Source organism: Borostomias antarcticus (genome assembly GCF_949987555.1).
Source record: "Borostomias antarcticus genome assembly, chromosome: 4".
In the NCBI taxonomy this organism is placed as follows: Eukaryota; Metazoa; Chordata; class Actinopteri; order Stomiiformes; family Stomiidae; genus Borostomias; species Borostomias antarcticus.
Genome location: NC_140237.1, coordinates 36,504,162 through 36,522,701, shown reverse-complemented (window position 1 = coordinate 36,522,701; position 18,540 = coordinate 36,504,162).

The following is an 18,540-nucleotide window of genomic DNA, read 5'->3' as shown; positions in this document are numbered from 1 at the left end:
CCCTAACCCTAACCCTAACCCTAACCCTAACCCTAACCCTAACCCTAACCCTAACCCTAACCCTAACCCTAACCCTAACCCTAACCCTAACCCTAACCCTAACCCTAACCCTAACCCTAACCCTAACCCTAACCCTAACCCTAACCCTAACCCTAACCCTAACCCTAACCCTAACCCTAACCCTAACCCTAACCCTAACCCTAACCCTAACCCTAACCCTAACCCTAACCCTAACCCTAACCCTAACCCTAACCCTAACCCTAACCCTAACCCTAACCCTAACCCTAACCCTAACCCTAACCCTAACCCTAACCCTAACCCTAACCCTAACCCTAACCCTAACCCTAACCCTAACCCTAACCCTAACCCTAACCCTAACCCTAACCCTAACCCTAACCCTAACCCTAACCCTAACCCTAACCCTAACCCTAACCCTAACCCTAACCCTAACCCTAACCCTAACCCTAACCCTAACCCTAACCCTAACCCTAACCCTAACCCTAACCCTAACCCTAACCCTAACCCTAACCCTAACCCTAACCCTAACCCTAACCCTAACCCTAACCCTAACCCTAACCCTAACCCTAACCCTAACCCTAACCCTAACCCTAACCCTAACCCTAACCCTAACCCTAACCCTAACCCTAACCCTAACCCTAACCCTAACCCTAACCCTAACCCTAACCCTAACCCTAACCCTAACCCTAACCCTAACCCTAACCCTAACCCTAACCCTAACCCTAACCCTAACCCTAACCCTAACCCTAACCCTAACCCTAACCCTAACCCTAACCCTAACCCTAACCCTAACCCTAACCCTAACCCTAACCCTAACCCTAACCCTAACCCTAACCCTAACCCTAACCCTAACCCTAACCCTAACCCTAACCCTAACCCTAACCCTAACCCTAACCCTAACCCTAACCCTAACCCTAACCCTAACCCTAACCCTAACCCTAACCCTAACCCTAACCCTAACCCTAACCCTAACCCTAACCCTAACCCTAACCCTAACCCTAACCCTAACCCTAACCCTAACCCTAACCCTAACCCTAACCCTAACCCTAACCCTAACCCTAACCCTAACCCTAACCCTAACCCTAACCCTAACCCTAACCCTAACCCTAACCCTAACCCTAACCCTAACCCTAACCCTAACCCTAACCCTAACCCTAACCCTAACCCTAACCCTAACCCTAACCCTAACCCTAACCCTAACCCTAACCCTAACCCTAACCCTAACCCTAACCCTAACCCTAACCCTAACCCTAACCCTAACCCTAACCCTAACCCTAACCCTAACCCTAACCCTAACCCTAACCCTAACCCTAACCCTAACCCTAACCCTAACCCTAACCCTAACCCTAACCCTAACCCTAACCCTAACCCTAACCCTAACCCTAACCCTAACCCTAACCCTAACCCTAACCCTAACCCTAACCCTAACCCTAACCCTAACCCTAACCCTAACCCTAACCCTAACCCTAACCCTAACCCTAACCCTAACCCTAACCCTAACCCTAACCCTAACCCTAACCCTAACCCTAACCCTAACCCTAACCCTAACCCTAACCCTAACCCTAACCCTAACCCTAACCCTAACCCTAACCCTAACCCTAACCCTAACCCTAACCCTAACCCTAACCCTAACCCTAACCCTAACCCTAACCCTAACCCTAACCCTAACCCTAACCCTAACCCTAACCCTAACCCTAACCCTAACCCTAACCCTAACCCTAACCCTAACCCTAACCCTAACCCTAACCCTAACCCTAACCCTAACCCTAACCCTAACCCTAACCCTAACCCTAACCCTAACCCTAACCCTAACCCTAACCCTAACCCTAACCCTAACCCTAACCCTAACCCTAACCCTAACCCTAACCCTAACCCTAACCCTAACCCTAACCCTAACCCTAACCCTAACCCTAACCCTAACCCTAACCCTAACCCTAACCCTAACCCTAACCCTAACCCTAACCCTAACCCTAACCCTAACCCTAACCCTAACCCTAACCCTAACCCTAACCCTAACCCTAACCCTAACCCTAACCCTAACCCTAACCCTAACCCTAACCCTAACCCTAACCCTAACCCTAACCCTAACCCTAACCCTAACCCTAACCCTAACCCTAACCCTAACCCTAACCCTAACCCTAACCCTAACCCTAACCCTAACCCTAACCCTAACCCTAACCCTAACCCTAACCCTAACCCTAACCCTAACCCTAACCCTAACCCTAACCCTAACCCTAACCCTAACCCTAACCCTAACCCTAACCCTAACCCTAACCCTAACCCTAACCCTAACCCTAACCCTAACCCTAACCCTAACCCTAACCCTAACCCTAACCCTAACCCTAACCCTAACCCTAACCCTAACCCTAACCCTAACCCTAACCCTAACCCTAACCCTAACCCTAACCCTAACCCTAACCCTAACCCTAACCCTAACCCTAACCCTAACCCTAACCCTAACCCTAACCCTAACCCTAACCCTAACCCTAACCCTAACCCTAACCCTAACCCTAACCCTAACCCTAACCCTAACCCTAACCCTAACCCTAACCCTAACCCTAACCCTAACCCTAACCCTAACCCTAACCCTAACCCTAACCCTAACCCTAACCCTAACCCTAACCCTAACCCTAACCCTAACCCTAACCCTAACCCTAACCCTAACCCTAACCCTAACCCTAACCCTAACCCTAACCCTAACCCTAACCCTAACCCTAACCCTAACCCTAACCCTAACCCTAACCCTAACCCTAACCCTAACCCTAACCCTAACCCTAACCCTAACCCTAACCCTAACCCTAACCCTAACCCTAACCCTAACCCTAACCCTAACCCTAACCCTAACCCTAACCCTAACCCTAACCCTAACCCTAACCCTAACCCTAACCCTAACCCTAACCCTAACCCTAACCCTAACCCTAACCCTAACCCTAACCCTAACCCTAACCCTAACCCTAACCCTAACCCTAACCCTAACCCTAACCCTAACCCTAACCCTAACCCTAACCCTAACCCTAACCCTAACCCTAACCCTAACCCTAACCCTAACCCTAACCCTAACCCTAACCCTAACCCTAACCCTAACCCTAACCCTAACCCTAACCCTAACCCTAACCCTAACCCTAACCCTAACCCTAACCCTAACCCTAACCCTAACCCTAACCCTAACCCTAACCCTAACCCTAACCCTAACCCTAACCCTAACCCTAACCCTAACCCTAACCCTAACCCTAACCCTAACCCTAACCCTAACCCTAACCCTAACCCTAACCCTAACCCTAACCCTAACCCTAACCCTAACCCTAACCCTAACCCTAACCCTAACCCTAACCCTAACCCTAACCCTAACCCTAACCCTAACCCTAACCCTAACCCTAACCCTAACCCTAACCCTAACCCTAACCCTAACCCTAACCCTAACCCTAACCCTAACCCTAACCCTAACCCTAACCCTAACCCTAACCCTAACCCTAACCCTAACCCTAACCCTAACCCTAACCCTAACCCTAACCCTAACCCTAACCCTAACCCTAACCCTAACCCTAACCCTAACCCTAACCCTAACCCTAACCCTAACCCTAACCCTAACCCTAACCCTAACCCTAACCCTAACCCTAACCCTAACCCTAACCCTAACCCTAACCCTAACCCTAACCCTAACCCTAACCCTAACCCTAACCCTAACCCTAACCCTAACCCTAACCCTAACCCTAACCCTAACCCTAACCCTAACCCTAACCCTAACCCTAACCCTAACCCTAACCCTAACCCTAACCCTAACCCTAACCCTAACCCTAACCCTAACCCTAACCCTAACCCTAACCCTAACCCTAACCCTAACCCTAACCCTAACCCTAACCCTAACCCTAACCCTAACCCTAACCCTAACCCTAACCCTAACCCTAACCCTAACCCTAACCCTAACCCTAACCCTAACCCTAACCCTAACCCTAACCCTAACCCTAACCCTAACCCTAACCCTAACCCTAACCCTAACCCTAACCCTAACCCTAACCCTAACCCTAACCCTAACCCTAACCCTAACCCTAACCCTAACCCTAACCCTAACCCTAACCCTAACCCTAACCCTAACCCTAACCCTAACCCTAACCCTAACCCTAACCCTAACCCTAACCCTAACCCTAACCCTAACCCTAACCCTAACCCTAACCCTAACCCTAACCCTAACCCTAACCCTAACCCTAACCCTAACCCTAACCCTAACCCTAACCCTAACCCTAACCCTAACCCTAACCCTAACCCTAACCCTAACCCTAACCCTAACCCTAACCCTAACCCTAACCCTAACCCTAACCCTAACCCTAACCCTAACCCTAACCCTAACCCTAACCCTAACCCTAACCCTAACCCTAACCCTAACCCTAACCCTAACCCTAACCCTAACCCTAACCCTAACCCTAACCCTAACCCTAACCCTAACCCTAACCCTAACCCTAACCCTAACCCTAACCCTAACCCTAACCCTAACCCTAACCCTAACCCTAACCCTAACCCTAACCCTAACCCTAACCCTAACCCTAACCCTAACCCTAACCCTAACCCTAACCCTAACCCTAACCCTAACCCTAACCCTAACCCTAACCCTAACCCTAACCCTAACCCTAACCCTAACCCTAACCCTAACCCTAACCCTAACCCTAACCCTAACCCTAACCCTAACCCTAACCCTAACCCTAACCCTAACCCTAACCCTAACCCTAACCCTAACCCTAACCCTAACCCTAACCCTAACCCTAACCCTAACCCTAACCCTAACCCTAACCCTAACCCTAACCCTAACCCTAACCCTAACCCTAACCCTAACCCTAACCCTAACCCTAACCCTAACCCTAACCCTAACCCTAACCCTAACCCTAACCCTAACCCTAACCCTAACCCTAACCCGCACAAAAAGGTTTCAGGTCGATCCGACCTTCCGTTCAAAAGTTATTCAAAAAAGACACAAGAATGAGTAGCTTTCATCCCCTATCCTAACCCTAACCCTAACCCTAACCCTAACCCTAACCCTAACCCTAACCCTAACCCTAACCCAACCCACACTAACCCTAACCCTAACCCTAACCCTAACCCTAACCCTAACCCTAACCCTAACCCCTAACCCTAACCCTAACCCTAACCCTAACCCTAACCCTAACCCTAACCCTAACCCTAACCCTAATGAGTAGCTTTCATCCCCTATCCTAACCCTAACCCTAACCCTAACCCCTAACCCTAACCCTAACCCTAACCCTAAACTTAAAACCTTATTTTTAACCTTAATATTAAAATACATATATGGGAACGAAATTAACTCTCTCCTTCTTGCCACCTTTACCTCTACTTCTATACCAGTTGGTCACAGGAGGGTTTTGTGTCTGGTTTGGTTTCAATGGAAAGTGCAACCCGGTGTCCGCACCATAACCAAGGGTCGCGATGGCGTCCCACGGGGTGTGTTCCTCGTAAAACTTAACAAACCTAACCCTAAAGTAGCTTTCATCCCCTATCCTAACCCTAACCCTAACCCTTCGCTAACTCTTATTCCGTTCCGTAACTCTTATTCCGTTCCGTAAATCTAGTAACCCAAAAAAGTTCACGTGAAACCTATTCCAATCTACTCCAAATGACCTGAAATGCACTCCTAGACACTTTCCAGGGGAAGTATTTTGGGGTCTGGACTTGGTAAAAGTTTCAGAATTTCACTTACATGCATGTCAATGGGAGAAATTAACGGAAGGTCGCAGCGACTCACAACCAACGTCTACACACACTAAATCACATACGGGGACTCCAACGCGACCATCCACGAGTCGATCCGATGTCGGGAACTTGTTCAAACGCAATTTGGAAATTTTGAAACGGCTGTAACTTTTGAACGGAAGGTCGTACAGGGTCGAGCCTGGTACCGTTGGAAAGGCCGTATGCGAAAATGGGCAGGCGGAAAAAAAAAGATTTGACCTACGACCTTCCGTTCGGGAGTTATTGGCCAAAAACGTCTTGTGTCTTTTTGCTTTTTTGCTATTTCGACCCCTTCCGCTTGCCGTAGAGCCTCGGGGCCGGTCGCGTTCGAATCCTAGAAGCCGATTTGGGGGGGGCACAAAAAGGTTTCAGGTCGATCCGACCTTCCGTTCAAAAGTTATTCAAAAAAGACACAAGAATGAGTAGCTTTCATCCCCTATCCTAACCCTAACCCTAACCCTAACCCTAACCCTAACCCTAACCCTAACCCTAACCCTAACCCTCTCTCTCTCTCCCTCCTCTTGGAGGGGAGGGGAGGGAGTAGAGATCCTGAGTATGCCTAGTCGGGCAAGGAAGGTGGCGGGGCCTTTGGTCCCAGCGGTAGTCACTGCACCCCTTTCACTCAGTCTCAACTCTCTCTCTCTCTCTCTCTCTCTCTCTCTTTCTCATGCATTTATAATTATTGGGTCAATCGCATACTGCAGAGAGTTCCTTTAATAGCATGCGTCGGCCTGTGCATTGCCGTTAGTTTCTATGCCAAACTGTGGTGTCACTAGACACGCAGGGAAACTAGTGGGACCCCGAACCACCTAACCCTAACCCTAACCCTAACCCTAACCCTAACCCTAACCCTAACCCTAACCCCTAACCCTAACCCTGCTGGGAGTATCTTAACCCTAACCCTAACCCCTAACCCTAACCCTGCTGGGAGTATCTTAACCCTAACCCTAACCCTAACCCTAACCCAGCTGGGAGTATCTTAACCCTAACCCTAACCCTAACCCAGCTGGGAGTATCTTAACCCTAACCCTAACCCTAACCCAGCTGGGAGTATCTTAACCCTAACCCTAACCCTAACCCAGCTGGGAGTATCTTAACCCTAACCCTAACCCTAGGGAACAGCTGGGAGTATCTTAACCCTAACCCTAACCCTAGGGAACAGCTGGGAGTATCTTAACCCTAACCCTAACCCTAGGGAACAGCTGGGAGTATCTTAACCCTAACCCTAACCCTAGGGAACAGCTGGGAGTATCTTAACCCTAACCCTAACCCTAGGGAACAGCTGGGAGTATCTTAACCCTAACCCTAACCCTAGGGAACAGCTGGGAGTATCTTAACCCTAACCCTAACCCTAGGGAACAGCTGGGAGTATCTTAACCCTAACCCTAACCCTAGGGAACAGCTGGGAGTATCTTAACCCTAACCCTAACCCTAGGGAACAGCTGGGAGTATCTTAACCCTAACCCTAACCCTAGGGAACAGCTGGGAGTATCTTAACCCTAACCCTAACCCTAGGGAACAGCTGGGAGTATCTTAACCCTAACCCTAACCCTAGGGAACAGCTGGGAGTATCTTAACCCTAACCCTAACCCTAGGGAACAGCTGGGAGTATCTTAACCCTAACCCTAACCCTAGGGAACAGCTGGGAGTATCTTAACCCTAACCCTAACCCTAGGGAACAGCTGGGAGTATCTTAACCCTAACCCTAACCCTAGGGAACAGCTGGGAGTATCTTAACCCTAACCCTAACCCTAGGGAACAGCTGGGAGTATCTTAACCCTAACCCTAACCCTAGGGAACAGCTGGGAGTATCTTAACCCTAACCCTAACCCTAGGGAACAGCTGGGAGTATCTTAACCCTAACCCTAACCCTAGGGAACAGCTGGGAGTATCTTAACCCTAACCCTAACCCTAGGGAACAGCTGGGAGTATCTTAACCCTAACCCTAACCCTAGGGAACAGCTGGGAGTATCTTAACCCTAACCCTAACCCTAGGGAACAGCTGGGAGTATCTTAACCCTAACCCTAACCCTAGGGAACAGCTGGGAGTATCTTAACCCTAACCCTAACCCTAGGGAACAGCTGGGAGTATCTTAACCCTAACCCTAACCCTAGGGAACAGCTGGGAGTATCTTAACCCTAACCCTAACCCTAGGGAACAGCTGGGAGTATCTTAACCCTAACCCTAACCCTAGGGAACAGCTGGGAGTATCTTAACCCTAACCCTAACCCTAGGGAACAGCTGGGAGTATCTTAACCCTAACCCTAACCCTAGGGAACAGCTGGGAGTATCTTAACCCTAACCCTAACCCTAGGGAACAGCTGGGAGTATCTTAACCCTAACCCTAACCCTAGGGAACAGCTGGGAGTATCTTAACCCTAACCCTAACCCTAGGGAACAGCTGGGAGTATCTTAACCCTAACCCTAACCCTAGGGAACAGCTGGGAGTATCTTAACCCTAACCCTAACCCTAGGGAACAGCTGGGAGTATCTTAACCCTAACCCTAACCCTAGGGAACAGCTGGGAGTATCTTAACCCTAACCCTAACCCTAGGGAACAGCTGGGAGTATCTTAACCCTAACCCTAACCCTAGGGAACAGCTGGGAGTATCTTAACCCTAACCCTAACCCTAGGGAACAGCTGGGAGTATCTTAACCCTAACCCTAACCCTAGGGAACAGCTGGGAGTATCTTAACCCTAACCCTAACCCTAGGGAACAGCTGGGAGTATCTTAACCCTAACCCTAACCCTAGGGAACAGCTGGGAGTATCTTAACCCTAACCCTAACCCTAGGGAACAGCTGGGAGTATCTTAACCCTAACCCTAACCCTAGGGAACAGCTGGGAGTATCTTAACCCTAACCCTAACCCTAGGGAACAGCTGGGAGTATCTTAACCCTAACCCTAACCCTAGGGAACAGCTGGGAGTATCTTAACCCTAACCCTAACCCTAGGGAACAGCTGGGAGTATCTTAACCCTAACCCTAACCCTAGGGAACAGCTGGGAGTATCTTAACCCTAACCCTAACCCTAGGGAACAGCTGGGAGTATCTTAACCCTAACCCTAACCCTAGGGAACAGCTGGGAGTATCTTAACCCTAACCCTAACCCTAGGGAACAGCTGGGAGTATCTTAACCCTAACCCTAACCCTAGGGAACAGCTGGGAGTATCTTAACCCTAACCCTAACCCTAGGGAACAGCTGGGAGTATCTTAACCCTAACCCTAACCCTAGGGAACAGCTGGGAGTATCTTAACCCTAACCCTAACCCTAGGGAACAGCTGGGAGTATCTTAACCCTAACCCTAACCCTAGGGAACAGCTGGGAGTATCTTAACCCTAACCCTAACCCTAGGGAACAGCTGGGAGTATCTTAACCCTAACCCTAACCCTAGGGAACAGCTGGGAGTATCTTAACCCTAACCCTAACCCTAGGGAACAGCTGGGAGTATCTTAACCCTAACCCTAACCCTAGGGAACAGCTGGGAGTATCTTAACCCTAACCCTAACCCTAGGGAACAGCTGGGAGTATCTTAACCCTAACCCTAACCCTAGGGAACAGCTGGGAGTATCTTAACCCTAACCCTAACCCTAGGGAACAGCTGGGAGTATCTTAACCCTAACCCTAACCCTAGGGAACAGCTGGGAGTATCTTAACCCTAACCCTAACCCTAGGGAACAGCTGGGAGTATCTTAACCCTAACCCTAACCCTAGGGAACAGCTGGGAGTATCTTAACCCTAACCCTAACCCTAGGGAACAGCTGGGAGTATCTTAACCCTAACCCTAACCCTAGGGAACAGCTGGGAGTATCTTAACCCTAACCCTAACCCTAGGGAACAGCTGGGAGTATCTTAACCCTAACCCTAACCCTAGGGAACAGCTGGGAGTATCTTAACCCTAACCCTAACCCTAGGGAACAGCTGGGAGTATCTTAACCCTAACCCTAACCCTAGGGAACAGCTGGGAGTATCTTAACCCTAACCCTAACCCTAGGGAACAGCTGGGAGTATCTTAACCCTAACCCTAACCCTAGGGAACAGCTGGGAGTATCTTAACCCTAACCCTAACCCTAGGGAACAGCTGGGAGTATCTTAACCCTAACCCTAACCCTAGGGAACAGCTGGGAGTATCTTAACCCTAACCCTAACCCTAGGGAACAGCTGGGAGTATCTTAACCCTAACCCTAACCCTAGGGAACAGCTGGGAGTATCTTAACCCTAACCCTAACCCTAGGGAACAGCTGGGAGTATCTTAACCCTAACCCTAACCCTAGGGAACAGCTGGGAGTATCTTAACCCTAACCCTAACCCTAGGGAACAGCTGGGAGTATCTTAACCCTAACCCTAACCCTAGGGAACAGCTGGGAGTATCTTAACCCTAACCCTAACCCTAGGGAACAGCTGGGAGTATCTTAACCCTAACCCTAACCCTAGGGAACAGCTGGGAGTATCTTAACCCTAACCCTAACCCTAGGGAACAGCTGGGAGTATCTTAACCCTAACCCTAACCCTAGGGAACAGCTGGGAGTATCTTAACCCTAACCCTAACCCTAGGGAACAGCTGGGAGTATCTTAACCCTAACCCTAACCCTAGGGAACAGCTGGGAGTATCTTAACCCTAACCCTAACCCTAGGGAACAGCTGGGAGTATCTTAACCCTAACCCTAACCCTAGGGAACAGCTGGGAGTATCTTAACCCTAACCCTAACCCTAGGGAACAGCTGGGAGTATCTTAACCCTAACCCTAACCCTAGGGAACAGCTGGGAGTATCTTAACCCTAACCCTAACCCTAGGGAACAGCTGGGAGTATCTTAACCCTAACCCTAACCCTAGGGAACAGCTGGGAGTATCTTAACCCTAACCCTAACCCTAGGGAACAGCTGGGAGTATCTTAACCCTAACCCTAACCCTAGGGAACAGCTGGGAGTATCTTAACCCTAACCCTAACCCTAGGGAACAGCTGGGAGTATCTTAACCCTAACCCTAACCCTAGGGAACAGCTGGGAGTATCTTAACCCTAACCCTAACCCTAGGGAACAGCTGGGAGTATCTTAACCCTAACCCTAACCCTAGGGAACAGCTGGGAGTATCTTAACCCTAACCCTAACCCTAGGGAACAGCTGGGAGTATCTTAACCCTAACCCTAACCCTAGGGAACAGCTGGGAGTATCTTAACCCTAACCCTAACCCTAGGGAACAGCTGGGAGTATCTTGTCCATAAACCTGGCCCTGGGGGACTCCACCTGGCCCTAGGGTAAAGGAACAAGCCAAAAATTGGTACATTCGCTTATTTGCCATATTCCCCAGAGACAGACAAAGACACACCCTTCTCTTCTCTATGCATACAATAGGAAACATCAACACCTTTGCCTTTAGCCTTAGATGGGCTAATAGCACAGGCCTCGATACTTCCCATTGTGTGCACAGAGAAGAGAAGGGTGTCTTTGTCTGACTCTGGAGAAGATGGCAAATAATTGAATGTACCAACATTTTGGCTTGTTCCTTTAAGTTAGGGTTCAGTTAAACAAATGAAATTAACTAGTTACAAATTTGGTAGTTGGAATTCTGGGAAGATGACAAAACTAAGCACATGCGGTCACTGAGCTTGTTAGGGTTAGTTCAGTACTGCTGAATGCAACGTCAACTGGAAAATGTTCACTCATAGCTCGCTAGCTGCGTCACTTAAAGCCAATGTGCGAAAGAAAGTGCCATGCACTTGACCAGGACTATGATCCGTCTACTTTTAGATCTGTCAGAGAGATTCATCACAGCCTACTCCTATCAAAGACCGTAATGCCAAGAGAATGAAAGATGGAGAAAATGACATACCATAATGTCTAGGTCTCCAACCCAACTTCACTTGAAGGGATCAAGCTCAGAAAGGTTTGACAAACAGGATGGAACTCTGACAGAACTCGTAGACATTCATGTTGCAATAAGAAAACCCATCCCGATAAATAGGGTGAGCAAGTAGAGTTTAATGATGAGATTAGTTTGCAGAGAAAGGTTTGACAAACAGGATGGAACTCTGACAGAACTCGTAGACATTCATGTTGCAATAAGAGAACCCATCCCGATAAATAGGGTGAGCAAGTAGAGTTTAATGCTGAGATTAGTTTGCAGAGAAAGGTTTGACAAACAGGATGGAACTCTGACAGAACTCGTAGACATTCATGTTGCAATAAGAGAACCCATCCCGATAAATAGGGTGAGCAAGTAGAGTTTAATGCTGAGATTAGTTTGCAGAGAAAGGTTTGACAAACAGGATGGAACTCTGACAGAACTCGTAGACATCCATGTTGCAATAAGAGAACCCATCCCGATAAATAGGGTGAGCAAGTAGAGTTTAATGATGAGATTAGTTTGCAGAGAAAGGTTTGACAAACAGGATGGAACTCTGACAGAACTCGTAGACATTCATGTTGCAATAAGAGAACCCATCCCGATAAATAAGGTGAGCAAGTAGAGTTTAATGATGAGATTAGTTTGCAGAGAAAGGTTTGACAAACAGGATGGAACTCTGACAGAACTCGTAGACATTCATGTTGCAATAAGAGAACCCATCCCGATAAATAGGGTGAGCAAGTAGAGTTTAATGCTGAGATTAGTTTAATGCTGAGATTAGTTTGCAGAGAAAGGTTTGACAAACAGGATGGAACTCTGACAGAACTCGTAGACATTCATGTTGCAATAAGAGAACCCATCCCGATAAATAGGGTGAGCAAGTAGAGTTTAATGCTGAGATTAGTTTGCAGAGAAAGGTTTGACAAACAGGATTGAACTCTGACAGAACTCGTAGACATTCATGTTGCAATAAGAGAACCCATCCCGATAAATAGGGTGAGCAAGTAGAGTTTAATGCTGAGATTAGTTTGCAGAGAAAGGTTTGACAAACAGGATGGAACTCTGACAGAACTCGTAGACATTCATGTTGCAATAAGAGAACCCATCCCGATAAATAGGGTGAGCAAGTAGAGTTTAATGATGAGATTAGTTTGCAGAGAAAGGTTTGACAAACAGGATGGAACTCTGACAGAACTCATAGACATTCATGTTGCAATAAGAGAACCCATCCCGATAAATAGGGTGAGCAAGTAGAGTTTAATGCTGAGATTAGTTTGCAGAGAAAGGTTTGACAAACAGGATGGAACTCTGACAGAACTCGTAGACATTCATGTTGCAATAAGAGAACCCATCCCGATAAATAGGGTGAGCAAGTAGAGTTTAATGCTGAGATTAGTTTGCAGAGAAAGGTTTGACAAACAGGATGGAACTCTGACAGAACTCGTAGACATTCATGTTGCAATAAGAGAACCCATCCCGATAAATAAGGTGAGCAAGTAGAGTTTAATGATGAGATTAGTTTGCAGAGAAAGGTTTGACAAACAGGATGGAACTCTGACATAACTCGTAGACATTCATGTTGCAATAAGAGAACCCATCCCGATAAATAGGGTGAGCAAGTAGAGTTTAATGCTGAGATTAGTTTGCAGAGAAAGGTTTGACAAACAGGATGGAACTCGTAGACATTCATGTTGCAATAAGAGAACCCATCCCGATAAATAGGGTGAGCAAGTAGAGTTTAATGCTGAGATTAGTTTGCAGAGAAAGGTTTGACAAACAGGATGGAACTCTGACAGAACTCGTAGACATTCATGTTGCAATAAGAGAACCCATCCCGATAAATAAGGTGAGCAAGTAGAGTTTAATGATGAGATTAGTTTGCAGAGAAAGGTTTGACAAACAGGATGGAACTCTGACATAACTCGTAGACATTCATGTTGCAATAAGAGAACCCATCCCGATAAATAGGGTGAGCAAGTAGAGTTTAATGCTGAGATTAGTTTGCAGAGAAAGGTTTGACAAACAGGATGGAACTCTGACAACTCGTAGACATTCATGTTGCAATAAGAGAACCCATCCCGATAAATAGGGTGAGCAAGTAGAGTTTAATGATGAGATTAGTTTGCAGAGAAATTTTTCACCTCAAAAAACAAGTGTCATCACTCCTGAGAGACAATGAGGAGGTGAAGACCAAAGTCAGAGCTTGAGAGAAGATTGAACTTGTGGGTTAATGGAATGAAAGGAAGACAAATCCGAGTTAGGACGTTCTGTCTCCTTAGCAAGATCGCTCCCCCACCGTCACCAAAGTTGGAGGATGTAGTGGACTTCGGATCGGGAGGAAAGAGGAGTAGACAGTGACAGATGATCATGCAATTCTCTATGCGTCGATATCAGGACGAGTTTGCAAGATCACAAAGACATCTGCAATCTGCAGAGAACACAAAGTTCAAAGAGAACTTCACCAAGGAGGACCGTGATGCAAACTGCCCTTTAGTAGACGTTAATTGGGAAAGCAAGAAGATCCGGAGTAAAGTCCTACTAGAGGAGTCCACCCTTAAGTCATTGAATGCCATATCACTGAATTGGACAAGTAAGAAACCTGATCCACATAAGTCGTGTACATCTGAGACTCATGATTGAGGGGAAAATGAGACTTTCTAACTTTGTGGAATTATTTTACTCAGACCACTTTCTTCTCTTTACTGGTTGATCCAATGTTCAAGAGCCAGTTCTCATTGTGTTTAATAAAAAATAAACTCAATTGTCATTCAGTTAATTTAACTCACTGGGTCTTCAGAACAGTGTTGAAAGAGGCTTCTGAACAGTGTTGAAATAGGCTCTATATTTTTATTTCAGAAGAATAAGGGTTGAAAATATGGTAGTCGTATGCACATCGTTTGTTGTGTGCTGGGTTGACAGGTATTCATGAAAAAGTAGAATAGAACCCGCACACAGACCAAGGCAATCGTGAGTGCAAAAGAGTAGTGTTTATTCCAACGTTTCGACCCTCAGGTCTTGGTCAAGTCAAACACACAAGAGGTGGACTGCCAAGTGTACCAAGGGCTGGCACATTAGGCCAAAGAGTCAGACATGAGACGAGGCCTACGGTGGCAGATCCGGCCCAAGCACCTGGGACAGGCCGGAATGGTAATAAAATATTATAAGTGGATCCCTCTAAAAAAAACGGATGGATGGATGAATAATGAATGGTCCACACGGAACTGACAAGGGCCCGGCTAGCTCTGAGGTTAAGGAACCCCCCCGCCTCTCTAGCGAGGGTCTGGCACTTATCAGAAGGAACAAAGGGATAGTGTTGGATGAACTGCCTGAAGACAAACAACTTTCTTGTATGAGGTTGCAAATAGATGTTAAAAGGAGAAGGAGTAATCAAGTAACACTGTTGAGTGAATCATTTATTGGAAATGTAATCACTTAAAGTAGAAGTAAGTAGAAGTAGACATTTATAAGTCATGTATCTGTTCTTAGTTGATCTTGACTATGTAACCTCGTACACGTGTGAGACAGTAATGACAATAATGATTGGAGAATGTATCCATGTATCAACTGTGAGTATATAGGTAATGCTTAAAGTAGGATATTTAATAAGATGTTAGACATTTATTCCGTGATGTCTTGCTTTGAGTGAGAGATGTTGAATGCAGGGATTGTAAATCTGCCAGGGAGGAGAGAAGGACTGTGTTCACCCAAAGAGACGTGACATCAATACCCTGCCCTCCTGGAAGGGGGTTCAAAAAACAGCTTGCAAGGAGAGAGAGGCACTTCTTTCCATCAACAGAGGAGTGGGTGATTAGGTCCGTCCACCCAGGTCGACTAAAGAGGGTCTAACCTGGGCCTTTCCTCCGGAGGGGGAGGTTGAAGAGGAATGCATGTGTGAGTTGACACTGAGTTGAACTTTGAGCTGTGAGCACAAACAGGTCTAAATCAAGTGGCACCGCTCTGACAGAGCGCATTGGAGCACACACACACACTTGGGAGAAGCATTTTAAGAGAGGCTGTGACTGATCGACTCATGTGATGTGATGGTAGTTTAAGCAATACCATTAGATTCATGAGCCATGTATAACATATGTAGGTAGGGACTTAACATAAGCAATCACCTTGGTCAATAAGTAAGTAGCCTACTCTAACAGTGTACACTTATACACATGGTCAGTTATACAGGGTCAATGCAATCAGGCAATCAGTTCTGATCGATGACAGCTGGGTAACCAGTCCTCTGCCACCATCTGGTGGTGAAAGACTACTGCAGTAACCATGTCGGTCCTGGAAAAGGTTACATGTTGTACATTGGTACAGAGGCAAACATCTTAACTTAAAACATCAGAATGAAACTCGAAATTAATAAACATGGTGTGCGCCATTGAAAATGCATCATAATGGGGTACAAATGTCTAAATGAATATCTAAACAAAAAGATCCAATAACAAAGATGACCTTAAGGGGGGAAACAACCAAAGAAAAACAGTATGAAGTTAAACCCAATAAAGGGGCTGATGTAAGTCTCAAATCATAGATGAGGTTGGATGCTGAAATCCTCATTGAGACCGTTAGGTGCTAGAGAGTTCAGTTCATAGATCCATACCAGCTCACGACAGTAAGAGCCCTCATGTTGCCTCCTCTCCACGGTGAGCCGACTTGCTCAATGCCCATAAACCTGAGTGATGACACGTTGTGGTTGAATAGTCTGAAATGCATGTCCACAGGGCTTTTTTCCATCGCCATGTCTTATGGAGCTCCGAAATACTGGACTTTAGAGCTCTGTCTTGCCAACATACACTAACATAATACGTAATAAATAAATAACGTTCTTGGAAGAGCAAGTTGTGTTGTTTTATCTGATATGAAAGACATGCTCGTGGATGTATTAACTCTGCATCTTTTGCACTGGGTGCATTTGCCACAGGGTCTGTTACATGGTCTAATATCTAAAACGGTGGTTCTGGGGATGGGAGGGAGGTCTGTGTACTAACATGACATGTCGCAAGTTGGGGGGTCTTTTGAAGATCAACTTGTTACGTTATTTATTTATTACGGTGTCCATGTTCTTGGTGTATGTTGGCAAGACAGAGCTCTAAAATACAGGATTTTAGAGCATCGGAGCTCCATAAGACATGGCGATGAAAAAAGCCCTGTGGACATGCATTTCAGACTATTCAACCACAACGTGTCATCACTCAGGTTCATGGGCATTGAGCAAGTCGGCTCACCGTGGAGAGGAGGCAACATGAGGGCTCTTACTGTCGTGAGCTGGCATGGATCTATGAACTGAACTCTAGCACCCAACGGTCTCAATGAGGATTTCAGCATCCAACCTTATATGATTTGAGACTTAATCAGCCCCTTTATTGGGTTTAACTTCACTGTTTTTCTTTGGTCGTTTCCCCCCTTTAATGTCATCTTTGTTATTGGATATTTTCTATTAGATATTCATTATGACATTCGTACCCCATTATGATGCATTTTCAAGGTGCACACCATGTTTATTCATTTCGAGTTTCATTCAGATGTTTTAAGTGAATATGCTTGACTTGGCACCAATGCACAAGATGTAACCTTTTCCAGGACCGTCATCTCCTAGACATGGAGTCACTGTAGACCATCGGTTCTAAATGACTGGTAGAACATGACAATGTGGACACTAAAGAGAGCTATTACAGAGTGTCTGTGTCTGACAAGTGCCCTCCTGAGTCAGGCACAGCTGTGCCTGTAACTGCACATCAAGAGGATCTTTAAGTTTGTGGGATGCCCCAAGATGCTGAACCTGTGTCAGAGGTTCAAGAAGTCAGTGGCTGGTCCCTCTGAGTCCCAGACCTCTGAGGAAGACAAAATCAGAACTGCCAACGTTCTTGTCCCCTGACAGACCAGACCCACTTAAATAGTGGAAGGTATCAAACCAACTTTTCCAAGCTCAGTAAGTTGGCAAGGTAATGCTTATCAATCCAAGCAAGCTACAGCCAGAGTCTGTAGATACTTTTTCCTGGCCAGAGATCAGTGACACATTAGATAAACCATTGTGTGTGAGGGGAGGGGTCGGAAGGTTTCTCATGTTGCCTTTTCTTGGAGAGACGGCCTCAGAAGTGTTTTGTCTATAAAAGCACAAAGCTAATACTCTGTAAGTGGTGCATGTATCAGGATTTTACTTTAACACTTAATACAGAAAAGTAATGTTGTGTTTGGATATAAAAAGGCAGCTACTGGGTTTAGTTTGCCACTGATGTCGTATTTAGTTGTGAGGCTCGGAGACGTGTGAGAGACCATCCCATGCCAACATACATGGATTTACTCAAAATGCATTTACTCAAAATGCAGGAGTGGAAAGTACTGGCTAGCTAGCCAGATGTATGGAGGATTGGGATGACAAGAAGCTCTGATGGAGGGCTCATCTGAGGACAACCTAGTAGTAGTCCAGAGCATGTTGGAGGCCTTAGCCAGTTGAAGACTGAAGAAAAGGTAAGGCAAGTTCAGCTGACAGATTCATCAGATGGATATACAGGCTGACAAGGCTGTTAGAATAAAAATAAGGCCACAGTCCGAAGCTTGGAGAAAATAATTCAAAAGTGTGAATAGCTTAAATGGTAAATGGACTGCACTTATAGCGCTTTTATCCAAAGCGCTTTACAATGGTGTGTGAATGGATGCATAAGGCCAATGTGCGCAGCTGCCATGCATGGTGCCAGCCTGTTCATTGGGAGCAATGTGTGGCTCAGTATCTTGCCTAAGGACACTTCGACATGTGGACAGAAGTAGGGATTCGAGCTGCCGACCTGGACAGCCCACTACCACTGAGCCACAGCCGCCCAATGTGTTCCAAAGGCATTTGAAGCAAGCATATTAGCCAAGTACCTCTATTTAGGGAGGCAGGTGGAGTCAATGTAATGCTTTTGACCAGGTTGCAGCTTCTTTACAGTGCCAAAGGGTG